The 22,513-nt window shown below is 46.9% G+C and overlaps 1 protein-coding gene across 1 annotated transcript in view; it reads left to right on the top strand.

Moving 5' to 3' along the window:
* The first annotated feature begins 11,384 nt into the window (after positions 1 to 11,384).
* ABHD2 (abhydrolase domain containing 2, acylglycerol lipase) overlaps positions 11,385 to 22,513 on the top strand; it is a 65,932-nt gene continuing 54,803 nt past the window's right edge. The window contains exon 1 of the mRNA XM_065412328.1: positions 11,385 to 11,449. The gene's annotated coding sequence lies outside the window, so the exon portion shown is untranslated. The remainder of the gene's footprint in view (positions 11,450 to 22,513) is intronic.

Below are 22,513 nucleotides of genomic sequence, written 5' to 3'. Positions count from 1 at the left end.
ATAGTGAGAAACCATGGAATGGAGTCAACAGTGAGCGGGGGTGGAAATGGAAGAGGGAAAAGCACTAGATGAGAATTGGCCAAGAGCCACCTCATTGGCTGGTTTGCATGTTGAATCCCTTCTCCCATCCCTGGTCTGTGTCTGCAGACCGTAAGCTCTTTGGAACAGGGACCTGTCTATTTATAGATCTGCAAAGTGCCCAGCAGCCTTTTGGGCTCTGTTTTAAAAAAAATGTGTATACAACACAAAGAGCCCTGTGCATCAACAGTCACATAGCTCACCAACCTCAGGGCTGTTTCACACCCAGCTCCCTAGCTGGGGAGCAGATATCCATTTCTCATGGCAAAGCAGGCACAGTGTTGCAAGAAGGAAGAATCATTTCCTTTGAATAGCTTATAATTTTCATAGCTTTCTTTTTTTCGCATGTCACTGACCAGCACTAAATTTGCTGCAATTTGGCAACCAGGTCCCTGTCACAAGAGATTTTTCTTTTTCTGTTCTACTCTTGCCACACTTGTAGAGTTCTAAGTCTCAGCACTCCCTCCGAGGGTGTGATGGGCTCCGAGAGTGAGGTACTCAATCAGTGGGCAGGCCTGATGATTAGGAGAGAGACTGAAAAAATCATGGGACCTTTGTGCAAAGCAAGATCATGGCTGAGAAGGAATAAAAATCCCCCATGGTGGCAACAGCAGCCAAAGGAAAGAAGGAGGTGAAAAATTAAAGATAAAGGTCCTCAAGGCCTTACTTAGCTCTGTCCCCCGGCTATACAGCTTTGGGCCTGATTCTCACTGCTTTGCACCCTGTGTCATCATGTACACCGGTGCATTTTGGTCTAAGGTGCAGAATTCTGAACTGCAAGTCTCTTTTCAGCCACTTCGCACAGGGGTAAATGACCACACAAGATGCAAGACAATGAGAATCAGGCTGTGTTTTTTCTATGTCTGTACAGCTCCTAGCACATTTGGGTTCTTCTGCAATATAAATAATTAACCAATAAGGCTCCCTCCATCCAAAGCATTTAAGCAAGGGGATTCTAGTAATAGCCACACGTATCATACTGCCCCTCTAGTCAGAAGTCAGAAGCATGGAGCTGCTGGCATGGGGCAGCCAAATCCTTTCCAAGTAGGGAGGCTGCCTGGAAATCGGACACCTCACTCTCACTCTTCATTTACGAGATTTTTTTAGGCTGCTGCGCAGATGGCATTTCCTGAGAGCTGCACAGACTCAGCCTCGGCTCCTGGCCAGGCAGCTCCACCCGCCTGTACCACACTGCTTGTCAAAACACAGACAGTCACAGGAGTAGTGCTGTGCTAATCAACACAAGGGTTTGACCTTAGCAACATTGGCTCATGCCACGCATGGGGGTGGAGGGGGGCAATTTCCCCAACACACATGAGCTGTGGGGCCATTTTAACATCCTGCAGGCTCATTTATGTTCACACACATGTTGCCTCCCTCCCAGCATATCCTTGTTCCTGAACCACAGTGTAACACTGGGGACCTGTGCCTGTTCCCTTGGAAAGCCATAACAAACTCCCAGTGACTTCAATAGGAGCAGGCTAATAATGCCCCTTCTCTGGGAGCATCACTTCTCCTGCAGCAGAAGCACAGCTACTAGCTCCACTCCTCCTGTTCTATAGACTGGGTCCCGCCAACCTGCCATCTGTAAGTATAAGGGTTTATAGTGCTGGCTATTCCCTTCTCTTCTCTATAGGTTCTTATACTGTACTCATCACTGTAATATCGGAGCGCCTTCCAGTAGCAGTGGCTCCCAAACTACATGGACTACAGTTTGGAAACTTGCAGTACAGTACTGCATTAAGCAGTGTGATTAACAGGTCTCACATATTTGTTCTCTTATCCTCTCCCTGGGGAAGAAATGTGTATGGTGGGGTGTTTTGCTATATGTTTATGTTAGAGAAGATATCACTGTAGTATCTGGGCACCTCTCATATTAAATAGGTCAGCAATAACATAGATTCTTATAGGTTTCAGAGTAGCAGCCGTGTTAGTCTGTATCCGCAAAAATAACAGGAGTACTTGTGGCACCTTAGAGACTAACAAATTTATTAGAGCATAAGCTTTCGTGCCTCAGACTTGGTAAGACAACTCCCACCTGTTCATGCTCTCTGTATGTGTGTATATATATCTCCTCAATATATGTTTCACTCTATATGCATCCGAAGAAGTGGGTTGTAGCCCACGAAAGCTTATGCTCTAATAAATTTGTTAGTCTCTAAGGTGCCACAAGTACTCCTGTTATTTTTATAGATTCTTATAGTTAACGTTGAGAAACCCTTTGTGTTTAAAGGCTGACTCTTCTTAGTACCCTAAAATCTGCACACTTACTCAGGTTGCCTTGAAATATTGTATGCCTCATAGGGGCACAGGGTACATGTAGTGATCCAAATTTGAGGTCATATGACCTGTTGGTTCCTGAGTCACAGCCTGCCGAAGCAAACAGCTTTTCGAAAGGTTTATTCTGGCAAAGGGTTGTTGTTGTTGTTGTTTTTGGCCCAGATCTAGAGCTCAAACCATGGCTTTGATCCTAGCACAACGGTCTCACTCATTTGAGGGGTACCCCAGGGAGTGCATGACACCCCCTAACCCTTTGGGGGAGCAAGATTCAGAACCTTATTAGCAAAAGAGTTTGGCTCTCCAGTTAGGCTCTTGAGGAAGGGTCAAACAGCAGATAGATTACTCTTAGCATGTGCAGAGACTGAAGCCAAGAGGATTTGCAGGGGAAAAGTTTTCACTACAGCTGGATAGCTTGGGGGGGAGCAGCAATAAACCTTTGATCCTGATGTTACGTAGTTTGAGTCCCACCTTGGGCAGAGATCTGGAAAAGTCTGCAAGGCATATTGCTAAAATCTGTCCCTCTCAGATTGTTTCCCCCCCACGTTGGAGAATGTAATAATAAAAACACACGGTGTTTTAGGAGTGAGGGTAATAGGGGTTTGGGGCTGCATTGAGGGGAAGGTAGAACTGGGAGGGGGGATAAATGGGGATGAGTAGTAGGGGAGGTCAGAAGCTCAGGGGAGGGACACTGGAAAGGGAAAATGGGGTGAGTGACAGGTGGGACTGGGGGAGAATAGGGGCAGCCCCACATTCTCCCCTTCTCTGTGTGTGCCAGGATTTGGGGGGGCCCTACCCCTCTAGGGGAGTCTGAACCCCTGTTCCTGCCCCCCCAAATGTGAGCTGGGATATGGGAGTCCTTTCCTCTCAGCGGGTGTCTGAACCACTCCCTGCCCCCGCACCCCCCCCCGTGTGTGTATGTCAAATTCAGGGCAACTGCAACTGTATTCCCCCTCCATGGTTTCAGCAAAGGCACCCACCCTAGGCTTCCAGCTCCCCAACCATTACCTCTCTGGGGTAGAGATATGTGTCTCTCTCTCCCTCCTGACTGGCATATTTCCAGGCTGGGCAGTTCCTTGCCTACACGGTGAGTTCCCCAGCAAGTCGAACTGACTAAGCAGGCCTGCTTTGCTTTTCTCCTCAGAGGCTATAAACAGCGTAATTGCCCATGGTTTTAAGCTACCACACAGCTTTTTTCTAAGCAAGCACATTTATTCATAAGGTAAAAGCATTACAGAGAAAACATACTAAAAACAATAATAGAACCTATACACATGTTAATAAGCTTACCAGAGATCACCCCCCACTCCCATCTCCACCAGAGCTCAAGTCAGTGTCAGTCCTTCCAACCCTTCCCTAAGGACTGGGGCCCTCTCCTTGGACAGAATGTCCTGTCCATTTGCTGGATCAGAAAGAAGATCTTGAGTCAGTTTAAACTCAGGCTGTTTATCCAAAAGTCCTCTCTTTGTCTGTTAAGTTCTCCAATGGAAGCCTGAGTCACACTGGTCATCACAAACATTCTGAGATGTATGTATGGAAAATATGTGAAGTGTTATGTATATATACTAAAAATTATGTGAGTTAAGGCAAGTCACTGAAAGGTGATCCATATAGTCCTGACAGGCAAAAGGGAAGACACTCACTCTGGCTGGTCACATGCAAACTGAATATTTTTTACAATGGACGCCCATTTATTTTTTGAGCAAAATGATAATCAATAGATTTTTGGGGCTGGAGGGAAAAACAAAAACAGGAGAGGTTATTCTGTTTAGGAGTAAGACAATGAATTGTTTAAACTATATCTGGGGTGCAGATGAACCCCCAGTTATTCCTTCAGTCTGTGAGGACAAGCCACCAACAGACTTGAATTTATGAGATGGGGATGCATAAACAGGGGAATCTCAAGGAGGAGTAGAGAGGTTATTTTATCTCTATTTGGCACTTGTGTGACCATTGCTAGAATAATGTGTCCAGTTCTGGTGCCCACAATTCAAGAAGGATGTTGATAAATTGGAGAGGGTTCAGAGAAGAGCCACAAGAATGATTAAAGGATTAGAAAACCTGTCTTATAATGATAGACTCAAGGAGATCAATCTATTTAGTTTATCAGAGAGAAGGTTAACTTGACTACAGTCTATGAGTATCTGCACAAGGAGCAAATATTTAATAATGGGCTTGTGATGGCGTGCTCACACTGGATGGGAAAAGGTTAACTCCTCATTGTGGGCTAAAGAAGCTACACCCCCACATCTCTACTGGGCATGCCCCAGGTGCAGCACGATATAAAAGGGAGCAGCCCAGCTCAATCTGGGCTGACTGCTGAAGAAGAAGGATGCTTGGTAGAGGCTCCAGCCCTTGCTTGTGGGAGCCAGAGATCCTGAGAACCAGATTAGAGGCCTACAGCTGACCGACTGGAGTCGGAATCCCAGGGATTTACCTGTGCTGAGGAACCTGGAGACCCCGAAGCTATATGGACTATGACTTCAGGAAACAGGGTAAGAAGCGGCTCAGGGAGGGGGAGTGAGTTGTAAACCTCCCCAAAGCAGAGTCAGTGTGTTGCAGTAGGATCCCCACTGACTAGGTGGCGGACACACTTGCCAGTGGCAGGGCCCTGGGATGGGATACAGTGCAGCAGGAAGCACCCAGGATCCCCCTATCCTGGCCATCACCCCCTGGGGTGGTGGCCCCTGTCTCTTGCCGTTGGGCCATACAGCCCTGAGGGAGAGGGCATCCGTATCGACCTTAGCCATTTGGCCTTCCTGCCCTGAGGTAGAGGGTGGCTCGGAGCATGGGGTGCACTCATCCCGCACTGGATGGAGTTCCCCTAACCATCACAGGGCACTTCAATCTAGCAGAGAAAGGTATAACATGATCCAATGTCTGGAAGATGAAACTAGACCCGTTCAGCCTGGAAATAAGGTGTACATTTTTAACAGGTAGAATAATTAACCATTGGAACAATTTACATTGTTGTGATGGATTCTCCATCATTGACCATTTAAAAATGTTTTTCTGAAAGTTCTGCTCTAGGAACGATTTGGGGGAAGTTCCAGGGCCTGTGTTATGCAGGAGGTCAGACTAGATGATCACAATGGTCCCCTCTGGCCTTGGAATTTATGAATCTGTGAAAAAAACACTGGGAAAAGGACTTGGAGTAAACAATCTTGTAGGAGATCAGGGAATGCTCATTACTTAAATCTAGGCTCTAGAAAGTAGGTTATGATTTTGTTTTATATGTAACCATTTGTTTCCAATATTCTCATTCACTAGCACTCGAATCTCTGTTTTTTAATAATAAACATATTGTTTTCACTCTCCATCTATCTAAGTGCTGTATGTTAAGTAGAGCGGTGATCCTGAGTTGAATCTTACAAGCTAGTGTAGTGTGTCTTATTCCTTTGGGAATAATGAATCTGAGAGTTCAATGGAACAGGGGCTGAGCACTCCAGAGGGAATTGGAGGATGGTGGCTGGCGTGTGCCTATCGTTAACCCATGCAGCAGGGATCGGCAACCTTTGGCCTGAGGCCCGCCAGGGTAAGCCCCCTGGTGGGTCGGGCCAGTTTGTTTACCTGCCGTGTTCGCAGGTGTCAAGGCTGCTTCCCCACTTTGAACTTTAGGGTACAAATGTGGGGGCCTGCATGAAGACTTCTAAGCTTAACTACCAGCTTAGATCTGGTCCGCTGCCACCATCCCAAAGCTGATTCCCTTCCCTGGGTAGCCTTGAGAGACATTCACCAATGCCCTGGTGAATACAGATCCAAACCCCTTGGATCTTAAAACAAGGAGAAATTAACCATCCCCCCTCCTTCCTTCCACCAACTCCTGGTGAATACAGTTCCACCCCCCCCTGGGATCTTAAAACAAGGAGAAATTAACCATCCCCCCTCCTTCCTTTCACCAACTCCTGGTGAATACAGATCCAACCCCCTTGGATCTAAAAACAAGGAAAAATCAATCAGGTTCTTAAAAAGAAGGCTTTTAATTAAAGAAAAAGGTAAAAATCATCTCTGTAAAATCAGTATGGAAAATAACTTTACAGGGTAATCAAACTTAAAGAGCTCAGAGGACCCCCCTCTAGTCTTAGGTTCAAAGTACAGCAAACAAAGATAAACACTCTAGTAAAAGGTACATTTACAAGTTGAGAAAACAAGGATAAAAACTAACACGCCTTGCCTGGCTGTTTACTTACAAGTTTGAAATATGAGAGACTTGTTTAGAAAGATGTGGAGAACCTGGATTGATGTCTGGTCCCTCTCAGTCCCAAGAGCGAACAACAACCAAAACAAAGAGCACAAACAAAAGCCTTCCCCCCCCCAAGATTTGAAAGTATCTTGTCCCCTTATTGGTCCTTTGGGTCAGGTGTCAGCCAGGTTACCCGAGCTTCTTAACCCTTTACAGGTAAAAGGATTTTGGAGTCTCTGGCCAGGAGGGATTTTATAGTACTGTCCACAGGAGAGCTGTTACCCTTCCCTTCATAGTTATGACAGCAGGTTCGGCCGATCGCGGCTCCCACTGGCCGCGGTTTGCCGCTCCAGGCCAATGGGGGCTGTGGGAAGCAGCGCAGGCCGAGGGATGTGCTGGCCGCCCTTCCTGCAGCCCCCATTGGCCTGGAGCGATGAACTGCGGCCAGTGGGAGCTGCGATGGGCTGAACCTGTGAACGTGGCAGGTAAACAAACCGGCCCGGCCCGCCAGGGGCTTTCCCTGAACAAGCGGCGGACTGGCTTTGAAAACCACTGGTTTAGCATAAGTGGTTAGCACATATAATAAGGGACCATTCAAGATAGAGTGGCTTGTTAATACCTCAGGAGTTATAGGACAAAAAAAGGGGGTTAGTGGCTTACAGATATTACAGTGTGGTATTTTGCCATGAGTTCCTTTCCCAGACCTGAAGCAGAGCTGTGTGTGGCTCAAAAGCTTGTCTCTGTCACCCACAGAGGTTGGTCCAATAAAAGATATTACCTCACCTACCTTGTCTCTCTAATATCCTGGGACTGACACAGCTACACTACACGGCATTTAACCACCATTTTTTTACAGTGTGTAGGTAGATGCTTAAAAGAAGATGATAGGGACCCCAGAGACCACAGATCAATGGCAGATTTCCCAGAGTAAGTAGTGCAGGATTGGACCTTTAGCAAGGAATCCAGAGCTCATCACTGCCAAGGAGAAACCTCAGAGCCATAGTTAGGATTGTGGTTGGTTTTATGCTGAATTTTTTCAGTTGAGCAATTCCATTTTTGTCTGTTTCCGGAGCGATCTTCTTCATGATGAGTCAGTTCTTACGAGTTAGTCATCCCTCCGGATACACAAATCTTTGGAAAATTTGACTAGTTTCGTGAGAGCTTACGCTATGTGGGGAGTTTAAACGGTAAGTAAACAAAGGAAGAAAAATGTCTGAAATCAGAGGATTTTTTCTAATTTTGTAAAGTGACCATGATATTAACATAGCTGGGAACAGTTCTTGTTAGGAGTCTAACATTTGTCATGCAATGGGGCCCTTTTGTGAGGTTATCAGAAAAGTGGCTTTGTAAACTTCATATCGTGGGGCTCTTTATTTGTTTTCTCTCCTTGGCTTCCCGATCCTGTGGGCTCACTTTATTTATCAAAAGCAGATTTTGCTAACAAGTTCCACCCGGCATCAGAAAACCAGGTGTTTTCTTTCTGCCTCCTACGTCATTGCCAGTGATAAAGATCCTGCAGTCAGAACTCAGCTGTCAATTCTGTTGGTAATGCCTGAGACAGAAGAGTTTCCAGGTTGTTCTCCCATAGCTAGACTCTCAGTGCTACCAAGAGTAGAGTAATAAATAGTGAGCAGGTATGACTCACTTGTGAGGATAGGTGACTCAAAGCCAAACACAGGGACTGGTGCGTTGAATAAGCAGATGCCATTTTGACAGTCGCTATTCTGCCTACAGTACACTCAATCTCATTTTATGGGCTAGTAATAATATATAGCATTTACAACTTGACTAGGGAATGTGTATAGCTAGTTTAAACCACACTGCAAACATTAATAAACCAATCCATTCTCACATCCCCCAAAATTAGTAAAGTTTATCCTTGCTTTAAAGATGGGGAAATTGAGACACAAGGGCTGTGTGGCTATATGGAGGATTTTCTGAAATTCACTTATCTATTGCATCCCCATAGGTGGCAGGAACATTAGGAGCATTAATATCGATGTGCTGTCAGTGACCTGATCACATTGGTTAAAATGCAAAGCCAGCAACTGTCAGTGTCTTATCTACACTGGGTGCACTCACTCTTACTTCCGCTGGTGGGATTGTACTTGTGCTAGAACAGTGGTGAGTACAATTTGCCTAAAGTGTAAGGAGCACTGCTCAAATCTACTTAGACTTGAATAGTCTTAACATTACAAATGCATTCAATTCAGATGGAAACTAAAAGATTCCTTATCAGACAAGAACTGAATTCATTGGTCTGTGTTCCTCCAAAGCAGCTAAAAGGAAGAACTTGTGCCCATGGGTGCCAGGTTAGTATAATTTTTGGTGGTGCCCAGAACGGTTCCAAGCAGAGCCGTCCTATCCATCGTATGGACCGGGGCAACTGCCCTCGGCCCTGCTCTTTGGGGGGCCCTGCGCTTCAGGGGGACGTGGGGTCCAGGGCAGCTGGGGGGGTTAGTGGGGGGCCTGGCGCCGTCAGCAGCAAGCGACCTGGCCCCAGCCCGCCCTGCTGGCTCCCAGTGTTGCTCGGGGGAGGAGGAAGAAGCTGGAAAGAGGCAGGGTGGGGGCTCGGGGGAAGGGGCGGGGAGGGGGTGGATTGGGGTGGGAAGAGGCAGGGTGGGGGCAGAGCAGGGCCGGGAAGAGGTGGAGTGGGGTGGACTGGGGCCGGGTCGCTTGCTGTGCCGGTGCCAGCCCGCCGCTAACCCTGCAGGCCGCCCTGGACCTCGTGTCCCCCTGAAGCACAGGACCCCCCAAAGTGTGGAGCCCAGTGCAGTTGCCCCGCTCCGTCCTATGGACAGGATGGCTCTGAAAATTTAAACCCAAACTTTGGTGGAGCTGGGCCCACATTCCTGAATATTGGTGGAGCACGGACACCACGGGCCCATATAACTCGCCGCCTATGCTTGTGCCTAAAGAACAGGATCGAGAGTGAGATCCGCATTCTGTTCCCTAGCTGCCACTGACTCTCTGGATGAGTTAGGCAAGTCACTTTGCCTGTCTGTGCCTCAGTTTCCCTCTCTGTGGAATGGGGACAACAATTGTGACCATCTCGTGTAGGTGTCATGAGGATTAATCAGTGTTTCCAGAGGCCTGCATCCACAAAGGTATTTAGGCTCCCTATTTTCATTGAAATCAGTTGAAGTTAGGAGATTAAATACCTCTGAGGATCTGGGCCAGAGAGCTTTGTAATCTCCAGATGAAGATAGCTTTGGAAATACAAAGCATTATTATAATATAGTTACAAAGTTTAAAAAATAGTATCAGAGGGAGAGAGCAACAAGAGGCGCAGGCCAAGGAGAAAAAACAGCTGAACTGAGCTGGAGGGTCACTATGAAGAAGAAATGCCCAGGGAGGGAGGCTGTTCTGAACTTTGGGAGCTGCAGGAGAAATGATCCTCACCTCATTCCCAGCTCCCTTTGAGCTGTCTGTTGTTATGGTTCTCATCTGGAATCATTTTGGTCTGGGATGGCGAGTGTTACATCCTAAGGTTTGGGATTCACAAGCAGGAGGAATACAAGGATGCCTGTTTTGGGGGGCCTGTCTCCTCTAAGCACAGAGAATCCAAGTGCATCTGGATTCTGCTCACAGCAGCCACTTCCCTCACTGGAAGACCTCTGTAGGCTCACGTGTCTCTTCACTGGGATGAATAATCAAGATGCTTGTCACTCACTGCTCTTTGCCCCACCTCACCATGTCGCACATGGACTCTCTGTGCACCGATGGGAGGAGACTGACTCCCATTGGACAGAAGCCTTTCCCGCAGCACATGAACTGCCACCTGCAAGAACTGAGCAGCTGCACTTAAAGGGGAAGAGCACAAACTGACAGGCTGAAACCCAATGCATGAAAACTTAAGACACTGGGGAAAGTCAATGCCGATTCCTGAACCAAGCCCTTGTCTGGGACCCCTCAGGCTGAAGTCCAATGTCAAACTCTGCAGATTAATGGGCTGACAGCAAACTGTTGCCCTCCACTGGGACCCTGCAGTCCAAAAGCTGATAGTAAACCAGGGCTCTTATCTGCAGGCTAAAGGCCTGATGCCAAAGCAGGACCACCACATGGGACTGTGTGGGGTAAAGCATTGTGCCTCCATCATGACGGAGGGTGACTGGGCCAAAGCTGAATGGGTGGCATTGTGACCTGTTGCATGGGATGGCAGCACCACTCAGATCTGACAGGGCGGCTGTGCCATCATGAAGGGTGGCCAGACCAAACCCGAGTGGGGCTGTGATCCCTCGCGCCAAGTCGCCATGCCCAGAGCGGGAGGCTGGGCCCAGCTCTGCAGGATCAGCTGCTGCGGGGGTGAGCATGGGGTGGGTTCGCTCTCCACCCTGGGCCTCCCCTCTGCAGCAGGCCCCCAACCCACCCTCTGGGAAACACTGGATCTAGGGTCAGACTAAGGGCCTGGCACTGAGCTGGGGCCCTCCTGGGGGGCTGGGCAGGCTACAGAGCAGTAGGGAGCCAGGTACATGGGGCCTGGCAGGTGACTGGCTGGGACCAGCCCTGCCCGCAGAAAAGCCAGGCCGTGTTGGTGACTCAGGAACAGGCCAGCTCCCCACCCGCTTCCCCGGCCCCTACCCCTCCCTTTCGCCACCCACCCCATCATAAAGCCAATGGCCGTCACCGCCCACCTCTGACTGACAGTGACTGAAAGCCAATGGAATCCACCTCAACTGCTCCACAAGCAGCCAACAGCTGAGCAGCTACAGGGTGTGAGCATTTCCCCACCCCCACGCCGGCCTCCTGGCCAACCTCAAGCCGTTTTTGGGGGAGAGTGGCGTGGCCAGTCTCCAATCGAGTTGCACGGGAGGTTGCTAAGGGGTAGTTGGTAGCAGGGCCGGCTCGGCTGCAGACTGATGGGAACTGGTGCCGGAAGCGTCGAGAACAGCGACCAGGCTGGGCCTACAGGTGAGGCGGGCAGGGGCCGAGACCCCACCCATAACATCCCGGGGGCAGGGCGGGGAGACGGGTAGCGGTCGGTTGTTCTCCCTCCCCCCGCCATCTCGTGAGGGGAAGGGGCGCCGGGCGGGGATCGAGTGTCCCGCACACCCCGCATCCATGGGGGAGGGGGGGGAAAGAGCCGGGCAGGGATTCAATGCCTCCCTCCCACCCCACATCCATGGGGGAGGGGAAGCGCTGGGCAGGGATCGACCCCTCCCCACCCCCCCAGCGTCCATGATGGGGGGGGGAAGCAGGGCAGGGATCGCGTGTCCCCCCCCCCCGACCAGGATGGGGGGGGGAGAGCAGGGCAGGGATTGAGCGTTATTACCCCCCTCCCGGACCATGATGGGGGGGGGGAAGAGCTGGGTAGGGATCGAGTGTTATAATCCCCCCTCCCCCGACCATGATGGGGGGGGAAGAGCTGGGTAGGGATCAAGTGTCATTACCCCCCCCCCCGACCATGATGGGGGGAAGAGCTGGGTAGGGATCGAGTGTTATTTCCTCCCTCCCCCCCACCATGATGGGGGGAGAAGAACTGGGTAGGGATCAAGTGTCATTACCTCCCCCACACACACCATGATGGGGGGGGGGGAGGCTGGGCAGGGATCGAGTGTCATTACCCTTCCCCCCACCCCCCTCCGACCAGGATAGGGGGGGGAGAGCAGGGCAGGGTAGGGATCAAGTGTTATTACCCCCCCCCCCCCCCCGACCATGATGGGGGGGAAGAGCTGGGTAGGGATTGAGTTTTATTAACCCTCCCCTGACCATGATGGGGGGGGGGAAGAGCTGGGTAGGGATTGAGTGTTATTTCCCTCCCCCCCGACCATGATGGGGGGAAGAGCTGGGTAGGGATCGAGTGTTATTTCCTCCCCCCCCCACCATGATGGGGGGAGAAGAGCTGGGTAGGGATCCAGTGTCATTACCCCCCCACACACACACCATGATGGGGGGGGGGCTGGGCAGGGATCGAGTGTCATTACCCTTCCCCCCCACCCCACCCCCTGATCATGATGAGAGGGGGGAAGAGCTGGGCAGGGATTGAGGTCCCCACTCCACATCCATCTAGTGGTGGGGAACCCAGCGGGGATATGGTGTCTTCCCCATCCCTCCTTGCATCCATCTGTGGGGTGGGGGACCTGGGCAGGATTCAAGGACCCTTCTCTTTCTCCCCCATCCCTTTGGCCTTCTCCTGCCTCTACGGATGACAAGCCCTTCCCTCCCACATCAGAGCAAGGATAGCCCTTATTGCACACTTACTGGTGCTCTGTGCAGCCCAGTTCAAAATTACCCCAATATCACAGGCTTTCACCTGTACTTTACAGAGCCCATGCCTCATGTGGGTGCATATGACCTCCAGAATGTTCTCTGGCATTCATCATCTGCTTTCTCCCTTTCTTAACATGCTCTTCCTCCCCCATCCCCATGACAAAAAATTCTCACCCTTCCTGAGGCTTTACGTGTTCTGGATATTTGCAACCTGTTCTCATGTCTTGTCCTCTTCCCTTCCCCTGTTTCCATTTAGCTATGCTGCATGTGTTTAGTTCTTTCTTTATAATTCAATCCCTTCAACTCAGGAGCACTTTTATTACTTCTGTTCATTGGCATCTGTCTGTGCAGTCTACCAGGTGCAGTTATTTCAGTTCTATATAAAGGGACAGTTGCCTCCCAGTTTGGTGATGTGATGCCTCTGTGTGTGCAGTCCAAAATTGCATTAGCCTCTATTGCACCCATATCACATTGCAAACTCATGTCTTGTTTGCTGTTCACTATCACCCCTAAGTCTCCTTCAGCTATTCTTGCCTTCCAAGTGTCACCTTCCCATTAGAAAAAAAGGATTGTTTGCCTTACTCTGTAGGTTGTAGCTATCTAAGTTGTACCTCCATTTTCCTGCTTATACCTTTAATCTCTTGTTTTCCTTGTATTATTACTTTGTTCTCACTGGTGTCTGAAATACCCTTCTGATTTGGGATCAGCAAACTTAATAAGCCATAATCTGTCTTTCCATGTCATTTAATAAAGATCCTAAATAAAAATGTACATAATATGAAACCCTGCTGCACCCTTCCTTCCTCCCGTCCCCAATAATATTTGGCATTGTTATAGCACCTCCTCATCCAAGGATCTCAAAGTGCTCTGCAAGGGTGGAGTAGTATTGCTATCCCCATTTTACAGCTTGGAAACTGAGGCATAGAGGTGAAATGACTCGGGTCGCAAGTTGATGGTGGTAGACCTAGGAACTAAAACTCAGGTCTCACTTCAGTCTGGTATTCTATCTACTGGATACATTTCCCTCTGCTACCTCCTTCCCTGACCAACTCCTAGCACCTACCTGATATATTTCTGAGGCAAGATGGGTGAGGTAATGTCTTTGATTATGTACTGAATGAGGTACACCATGTGTTGTGGTAGGCATGGGTAAATTGTGGTGTGGGGTGGGGTCTTCTTTAAGTTCTTTATTGTAGGTGGTGTCAGAGTTGTCGGTTGGCCTCATTCACATAGTCACCACAGTTGAGGACTACGATGGCACCCTCTTTTTCTGCTGATTTGATCACTATCTGGTGGTTAGATTTCAGGGACTGTATAGCAGTCTTCTTGGCAGTTTAGAGATTATGATGAAAATGATGTTTTTAAGGACTTCACTGTAAATTTTTTTTTTTGGGGGGGTCCAATACAAGATATTACCTCACCCACGTTGTCTCTCTAATAGCTTTGGGCCAACACAGCAACAACACTGCCATATTTCTGGCATTCTGTAACCAACTCTAGATGTCATTTGACTACCACTTGCGGTCTGTTCAGTTGTCAGTCTGAGAGACAGTGCTCTAGCCGAGTCAGTTTGGGTTTTCCAGGTAAGATTTCATGTTACACTCTATCAAATATTGTACTGCTGTTCATGTGTTAGAGCTGTTGTATGTCTTTCATCAACTGATGTTTTAAGATATTTTCTTAAAAACTCATCCTTGTCTGCAATGACTAGTTTTTTATTAAACCAACAACTATGCATACATAGTTCCCGCTTTCTTTGGCACTTAGATAACTACCTGTTTTGGTTTTGATTGAAGTTATAGTTGTCCTATTGTCATGGTAAGTACCAGAATTGCTATTTCCTTTTTTTATGTATAAGATGACTACCATGCTTCCTTCCTCTCACGACTGCTGGTCTAGAAATGCCTGTGGGCCGGGCTTATTAATCGAATCAACTGACTGGTACAAAGTGTTCAGTTTTTCATTTTATTACTTTTTATCAATAGCTGTTTTATTAAGCTAAATAGCTGTTACTGCCTAATTGTCATAACTCAATTTCAATGAGATGGGCTTTAAAAAGTAGCTCAGCCATTTTAGAATTCTCACTGTACCCTTCCTCGTTTTATTAGACCTACTTGCTTTCATGTTTGGTTGCCACTTCTCTACTTCTAACAGCTGGACTTTGGCTAGACCTTCATTCTGCATTTTTTATTTGTTTTTTTAGTCCCCTTCCTTCAATTTTTTCCCCCCTTGCCAAACCTTAACTCGGTTCTTATATGCTGGTTTGGTTCCTACACCACAAGGGATGCTTGGGCAGACTGCTGTTTTTCTCCTGGTCCAGTAGAGGTGCATAGAGCCCTGCAAATCTGTGGATATCCACTGACCATGTTTGCGGATCAGATGTGTATACAGATTTTGTATCTGCGCAGGGCTCTAGAGATGCATTCATTTTGCTCCATTGTTCATCCTCTTATAGGCTTCATTAGTGAGGGCACAGGACAGAAAGCTGCATCTTTAGGCAACTGGATACAACAGGCTCTAATCTGTGTTTTCTTTAATAACCCCTTGCTATACGTATCCTGTAGGATATATTTGCAGCTTTTTTGCACTGAGCGTAACTTGCAGGCTTGTCTACACTTACAGCACTGCAACTGCACCCTCTTAATGAAGACGCTGCCTACACCAATGGGAGAGCTTCTCCTGTCAGCGTAGGTACTCCACCTCCCTGAGTGGTGATAGCTAACGGGAGAAGCTCTCCTGTCAACATAGGAGGTACTGCACTGGGGGTAGGTCGATATAACAATGTTGCTTAGAGATGTGGATTTTCCACACCCCTGAGCGACGTAGTTATGGCGAAATAAGTTGGTAGTGTAGACTGAGTCTCAGTGGGGGATGGCAGTTGCCCCAGGCTTTACTGGTGCTGGAGAGGGATAAGCTCTCCCTGTTTCTCCTGGGGATGAAGTAGCTTCTTACAGGAAGAGCTGTGGCTGTATATCCCTTCTGTCACCATCCCCCACTGTGAAAAACAGCTTCTTCTGGATGGAGCTTTGGCTTCTGAGTGAACTTTTTCTAGCCCTCTTTTCTCTTCAGGTGATATCTGGGCTTCCTATTTAATGAGCTAATCCAAGATTGCTGTAAAGCATCATAGATGGGAGAAGCACTTGTGTGACAGGTAAAGCCGCACCCTCAAAGATGCTTCCCTATCCTGAAGGGAACACCGTCCCAAATATCAACACTGTTGTGGGTGGAGGTAATAGTTGAGGGGGATGAAGTGATGAAGGAATAACCAGAATAACACTGTGGATTTGCTTGGCAGGTACAAGTCAAGTTGGTTCCAAGTTGTAGAAAAAGATGGGGTTTGGGTGTCTGGCGCTCAGGTGCGGTGGAGACAGCTATGAACAAAGCAGTTAGAAATTAGTAAGTACAAAATCAGTTGCTCTTTGGACTGGGATGTGTAGCATCTGTTGTCTACCTGGGCTGTTTTGTATTTAATAATTGTAAGTAAACAGTTTGCTAATTCCAGTAATTACTCCCTTGGCCTTTCTGTTCCTCTTTTGTGTTTACAAAAGATTGCAGATTAATTTTAGTGGTGGCATTAGGATTTTATAATAAACACTTTCAATGGCCAGTAATACTGCCAGTAATACTTACCCAGGATAAATCTTGACATACAAAGTCTCAGCCTGGGCACAAACTAGCTCAGGGGTCGGCAACCTTTGGCACGCGGCTCGCCAGGGTAAGCACCCTGGCGGGCCGGGCCGGTTTGTTTACCTGCCGCGTCTGCAGGTTCGGCTGATTGCGGCTCCAAGTGGCCGCGGTTCGCCGCTCCAGGCCAATGGGGGCTGCGGGAAGCGGCGTGGGCTGAGGAATGTGCTGGCCGCCGCTTCCCGCCGCCCCCATTGGCCTGGAGCGGTGAACCACGGCCAGTGGGAGCTGCGATCGGCCGAACCTGCGGACGCGGCAGGTAAACAAACCGGCCCAGCCCGCCACGGTGTTTACCCTGGCGAGCCGCGTGCCAAAGGTTGCCGACTCCCGAATTAGCTTTTAACCAAATTTTGCTTTAGGTGGCAGGTCTAGTGGTTTCACCTGCTCTGGGGCCAATATTTTGTATGGAATATTAAGGTTTTCTGAAGTTCTGTTAGTGTTTTAGAGTTATTTTCAGTTATGGTTTTGGATTTGTTCTAAAGATTATTCAACATACACTGTATTTGTGAGGTAAAACATTACTTAAATGTTAAAAATAAACCTCACCTGCTGCTGTTAATCTAAAATGTGCATGAACTGTTTTAATATCTCCAAACATTTGAAATGTGATCATATGTACAAATAAACATTTCCCACTCTTTCTTTAAAAGCCAAATCTAGTGTTAAAGGTTCATCTGATGGATAAGTTAATCATGTATTTAAAAGGGTTGATTAACTTCAATACCAGACAGCCGATTTCAATGTCAACGTACAAGGAGGGAAGCAGCCGTTTAAACTAAGCTTTTTGCTTAAAAATAAAAATAAATAAAAGCCACTGTTGTCGCTGGTACGTCTCCAGAGTTAGCAATGGTGGGAATGCTAATGGAAAGAGGAGTGCAGGCAGTTGGCAGCATTTTAAGCACAATTTAACACTACCCAAAGGACTTTTGTACAACATGGTGCTTACAATTCTGGTACTTGCTCCAGGGTAGCACTCCCATTGATAACATAAATTCAGTGCTGCTAGTGCTAGCAGCAGTGGTAGGAAACAAACATAAGATGTCCTGTGTTATCCCCTGTGTCACTGCATACATGCAATAGTAGAATAGTTGTCTGGTACTGAAGTTGCATCACACCATTAAGAAATTTCTGTTTCAGCATCTGCATCACTTCAGTTAAACAGCATGAAAATACGTAGTTGGAAGTGGAATCGTGGGGAGATCGATCCAGGGCATTCGCATTCTTTGTCACTTTGGATTGAGCTCTCAGGAATGCTAGACCCTTCGATAACTCCTCTTTTAAAAAAGCTTTTGTTGTCACTTAAATAAGGTGTTTTTACATCTGTCACATTTATAAGAATGAGGAAAATTAAATCTAACCAATTTATCACAATTTCAGCTGTTTGCTTTTTACGGTTTCAGGTTGTCTGCTCAAAAAAACCCAGTAATCTTTAATAGCTGGAATGTAGTTGATTTCACTTTCTACTTCTAAAGCATTAGCTCAGTACAGCAGATTCAGTTGCAATCTTTCCACGGGAATAAATTCCAAATCCATTTGTGTACACTGGAACTAAAAATAAACATGGAAACATTCTTAGAATTGTGACAAAACTCTGCCTTAAAAAAACTAATTTGAGGGTTGGGGTTGCATCTCATAATGTCTATGGAAGGCATTGTGTGTGTCAAAATAACGAAATGTAATGCACACCAATACACTGACAGTGCAAACTATTTAACTAATTCTAATGTATACTTAATCTACAATCATAAGCTACGTACTGGATGTGTGCTAACCCTCACACATTGTATAGTACCAGCTGATGTCTCTGGCCTGGCTGGAGTTTGGGGTCCTCTGGCAATATGGTATGAATGTGCCCTTCTGTAGGGAAATTGTGGCAAGAATTGGTTGGGTCATGGGATGTGGCAGTGATTTTTATCCTTTGATTCATAGTAGGGGCAGGGTCTCAGGTTCTGCCTGGCAAGGAAAGCCATTTTAATGAACTAGAAGTGCAGAGTTTAGATTTATTAAATTTGTATTATGGTATGGCCTGGTAATCCTAGTCAGAATCCCATTTTTCTAGTTGCTGTTCAGACATGCATTAAAATCTGAAGTGCATATACTGTGAGAAATATGCATGATTAGTTAGGCAGAACTAGGTTAGAAGTATTAAAGTGAACTGATTTTGGGGAGGAAAATAAGCACCTAAGAACCTTTCCAGATTACACTAATCACTGAGTTTCACTGGGAGTTTGGCATTTCACTGCCCTTTGTGCCTTTGCAGAGATTTTGGGGGGGGAATGAGGGGTGTGGAGGGTGACATTTTCTAAAAACCTAATATCAACGGATGGAGCTCTCGACTGACTTTAAGGCTTTACCTATCTTGCATTCCTGGTCAGTCCTCACCAGAAGCTGAGAACTGCATGTGCCAGAAGCATTCTGTGTATTGTTCTTAACTAGGTGACTATGGCCAGGTCTACACCCAGCCGCTAGTTCGGCGGCTGGGAATCGAAGTTCTGGGTTCGATTTATCGCGTCTGGTCTGGACGCGATAAATCGATCCCGGAAGCGCTCGCCATCGACTGCGGTACTCCAGCTCGGCGAGAGGAGTACCGCGGAGTCGACGGGGAGCCTGCCTGCCGCGTGTGGACCGCGTCTGAACCGCGGTAAGTTCGAACTAAGGTATGTCGACTTCAGCTACGTTATTCACGTAGCTGAAGTTGCGTACCTTAGTTCGAATTTGGGGGTTAGTGTAGACCAGGCCTATGTGTTGGGCTTCTTTAAAGTGGTCCTTGTACTTCTTCTTATGTCAGTCTTGAAATGATGTTGCCTTGTTTTTAGTTTTTGAATTTATGAATATAAAACTTAAAATTAAAGAGTTCCCCTAGACTCGTGTTACTAGTTTTCATTGGCTGCTTTGTGTGAAGGGCTCTGCAAGATTCCTCTTCTCATGCGTGGTCTCAGAAAATGGAATTCTCTGCGCACTATTCCTGCACTATTTCCTGCAAGTGCTGGGAGACTGCACAGATAACCCTGTGCGACTTCACAGGGAGATACTGTTCCCTCTAATGTTGACTGTGTAGGTATCGTTCTCTAACTATATTTTATAATATTTGAGGCTGGCCTGGTTGCCTAGTGCTTTTGGACTTTGTCTCTTGGTTACTTTGTAGAGAAAGCTGTGATGAGCGCTCAGCCCTAGGTGGGATGAAGTGTATCTTATCACTCAGCAGCAACTCCTGCAGCTGACCAAAGAGCATCTGGGATGGGCCCTGCTTCCTGTCATCTTGGCTGAAAACAGTTCTGATGTGGGGACTTTGACAGTGTCAGGCTCCCTACCAGGAGAAGGGCTCAATATACATAAGGCTTGGACAGTATGACTGCTTTTTTAAAAATACTGTGAGGGAACCTAATAGGCCTCCTAGATAGTTACACAGGTCCTGTTTAATAGGCCTAAAAGATCAGATTATAACTTCCATGTTGGTTCATGTAGCTGTGACTGGATGCCAGCAGCATCCCGCCCAGGGCTTTAATGAAGTAGCATTGCACTGAAGAGACTGGCTGTGCAGTAATGGAGTGCTGTTGTAAGGTGCTCTGAGATTTGTGTATTTCCCTTGTGCTTAGTGTAACTCTCGCTCCAGCATGTTAGATAAATAACTTGCTACACTGTATTGCACACCTGTTGGAGGAGGGGTTGGTCAGTATTTTTTTCCACATAAATTACTGTGAGACCTATAAGGTTGCCTGTTTTTTCTTTGTTTGTTTGTTTGTTTTTTGTTTAGGCAAGTTATCTACCATAACTCGCAAAGTATCCAGGTTGCAGTTACCCTACAAAATAAGGACAAATATGGGGAGGTTGGTTCTTTGGGGTTCCAGCACATAAGGGATTCTCTACTTACTTCAGTGTTGCCAATTAAATGGGACAGGGGCCTTAGTTCTGCTTTAATCTGATGAATCAAACAACCTGCTATTATCCTGAAGCAGAGTAACACTCGTATCTTCTGATCCATGCATAAAGGACTTCAGCAACGTCTCCACTATGACACCTCACTTGTGCGCCAGAGATCTTGTTTCCAAACCTAATCATAGTTTTAGATAAGATAGCTCTCCATATTCTGAGAGCTGGTCAGGCCGATGTACCCTAATGCGGCAAAATGCATTATGATGGTTCTATCCCTTGATAAAGGTTACTCTTAAGTAATACTGAATGTATTTCTGAATGCAGTCTCCTTATATGCACTAGTTTGGTTTGCCTGGTTCCCTGCTATTTCGTGAACATGTTTGTATTTTGAGTTGTGGGAGCAAACATAGGGAAGGCTGGGAATGTGCTTGAGTACATGCAAGTTTCTTTGCTTTGTAAGATAAAGAGTCATTTGGATGCACCTTATCAAGGCAATAGCAGAGCCCTAATGGTTTTGTATCCGTGTACATCTGACCTGTACACCCTGTGGTTAAATGTACTGAAATTGCCATATTTCTTTTTGACAAGCAGGAATCTGCGAGGAAAGTTTGTGGAAAGTTAATTGGAGCAGCAGTTAATATTATAGAGAATCTGTCAAATGGGTTGTGAAAACTCCAGATTTGGAACAAGGAGGACAAAATGCAAGAGCTGCCTGTGATGTGTTAGATCTAAAATGGTTCTGTTGAAACATGCTGCTAAGAAGAATCAAAGCAGTTTCTTTTGGGAGACGGGAAGAAAGATTCAAGAGGCTCTGGCTGCAAACTGGACTTAAAGGGTCTCTATTAGCAGGGCCAAAAGAGATTCCCTACTTACAGAATTATCCAAGCAAAGTTTTCAAAAGTAAATTTGCTTAGAACGCTAAAGTGTATGGGCAGATCTCTTCAAAGTGCTCAGCTCCAAGGGTGGGTCTTTTGGATGCTAGCTGCTCTCCATAAAATCAGATGACTTACTGAACACTCCTGTCCATCTGGCCCCAGCTACATGGTGCCTTATGCAATGTAAACAGTCTCCCATAATCTTACAGCACCTCTACACTTGAAATATCTGGCTTGTGTGCTATGTAATGAAGAATTCAAAATCCACCAAAGGTGCTAGCTGAGAAGTTTCTGTCAGACCATGAGACGAGCCAGATCCTCTGTTCTGAAGGCTGGACTGATTGACCAACCAAATCCCTCCCTTGAGCCATGATTTTGGCACAAGCTGTGAGTGGTCTTTCAGCACTGAACTGTGTGCTGCAACTTTGATTTGTTCAGTTTCCCCTCATAGGGCTTGTCTGCGCAAGCAGTTAGTTCTCTGCAAGCTGGGATTTGAATCTATCCCGCACTAGCCTACTACTGTCTGTCTGTGGGGACCCTGCTTACATGCATTAACATTTGGTTAATGTGCTTTGAGTAGTCTCATTTCCAAGGGGATTAGATTATCTTCACAGGTGCTAAATAAGGAGACCCTAAGTGCAGGGTCTGTCTCAGAACATGCTTCTTAGGACTTCCTGCCAAATGAGCAGAAATTCCTTAGGGTGTTCTTTCAGCTTTTGGCAGGTACCCTTTTTGCGGAATCGTCAATTGACTTGAATCTCTGAGGAAAAGGCAGAACAAAAAGTTCTTGTTTGTGCTGATTATGGATGCAAACGTTTCATGTAATTGCATAAAATTTGAAATAGCAGTTTGATATCCTGCCGTCCACATGTTACTGAGCCTGCAAGAAACAGATGTACAGTTTTATTCTTCTTGCATTTTATGCAATCCTTCGTACAGCTTGCTATTGAGACGTACGGTAACCTGTCAGTAAGAGTGGAGTTTGTCCCCTGTGGAAATGCCAGGTATTTGTATGCAGAAGACACCATTTAATGCATTACCAACCCCCACCCCCCACAAACCAAATCTACTCCTGACTCATTCATTCTGTATGCCTGAACATAAGCAAACGGACTTTTAAAAACTAGTATTCTTGCTATAACCTCCAGTATTTAGTGCAGAGTGTGCAGTGACCTTCAACTTTGTTTTACTCTCAGTGGCATGTTTTCAAAAACTGTTCTAGTTCAGCGGTGCCTCCTGTTGACGTCTGCCTGTTTCTTTCTCACTGACTTCTGCTACTTTTTGCCTGGCTTATCCTCATCTAAATTGTCTCAAAGACTTCTGTCCTATATTT

The sequence above is a fragment of the Emys orbicularis genome, chromosome 10, assembly GCF_028017835.1.
Source record: "Emys orbicularis isolate rEmyOrb1 chromosome 10, rEmyOrb1.hap1, whole genome shotgun sequence".
In the NCBI taxonomy this organism is placed as follows: Eukaryota; Metazoa; Chordata; order Testudines; family Emydidae; genus Emys; species Emys orbicularis.
This window is presented reverse-complemented; position numbering and strand designations above follow the sequence as displayed.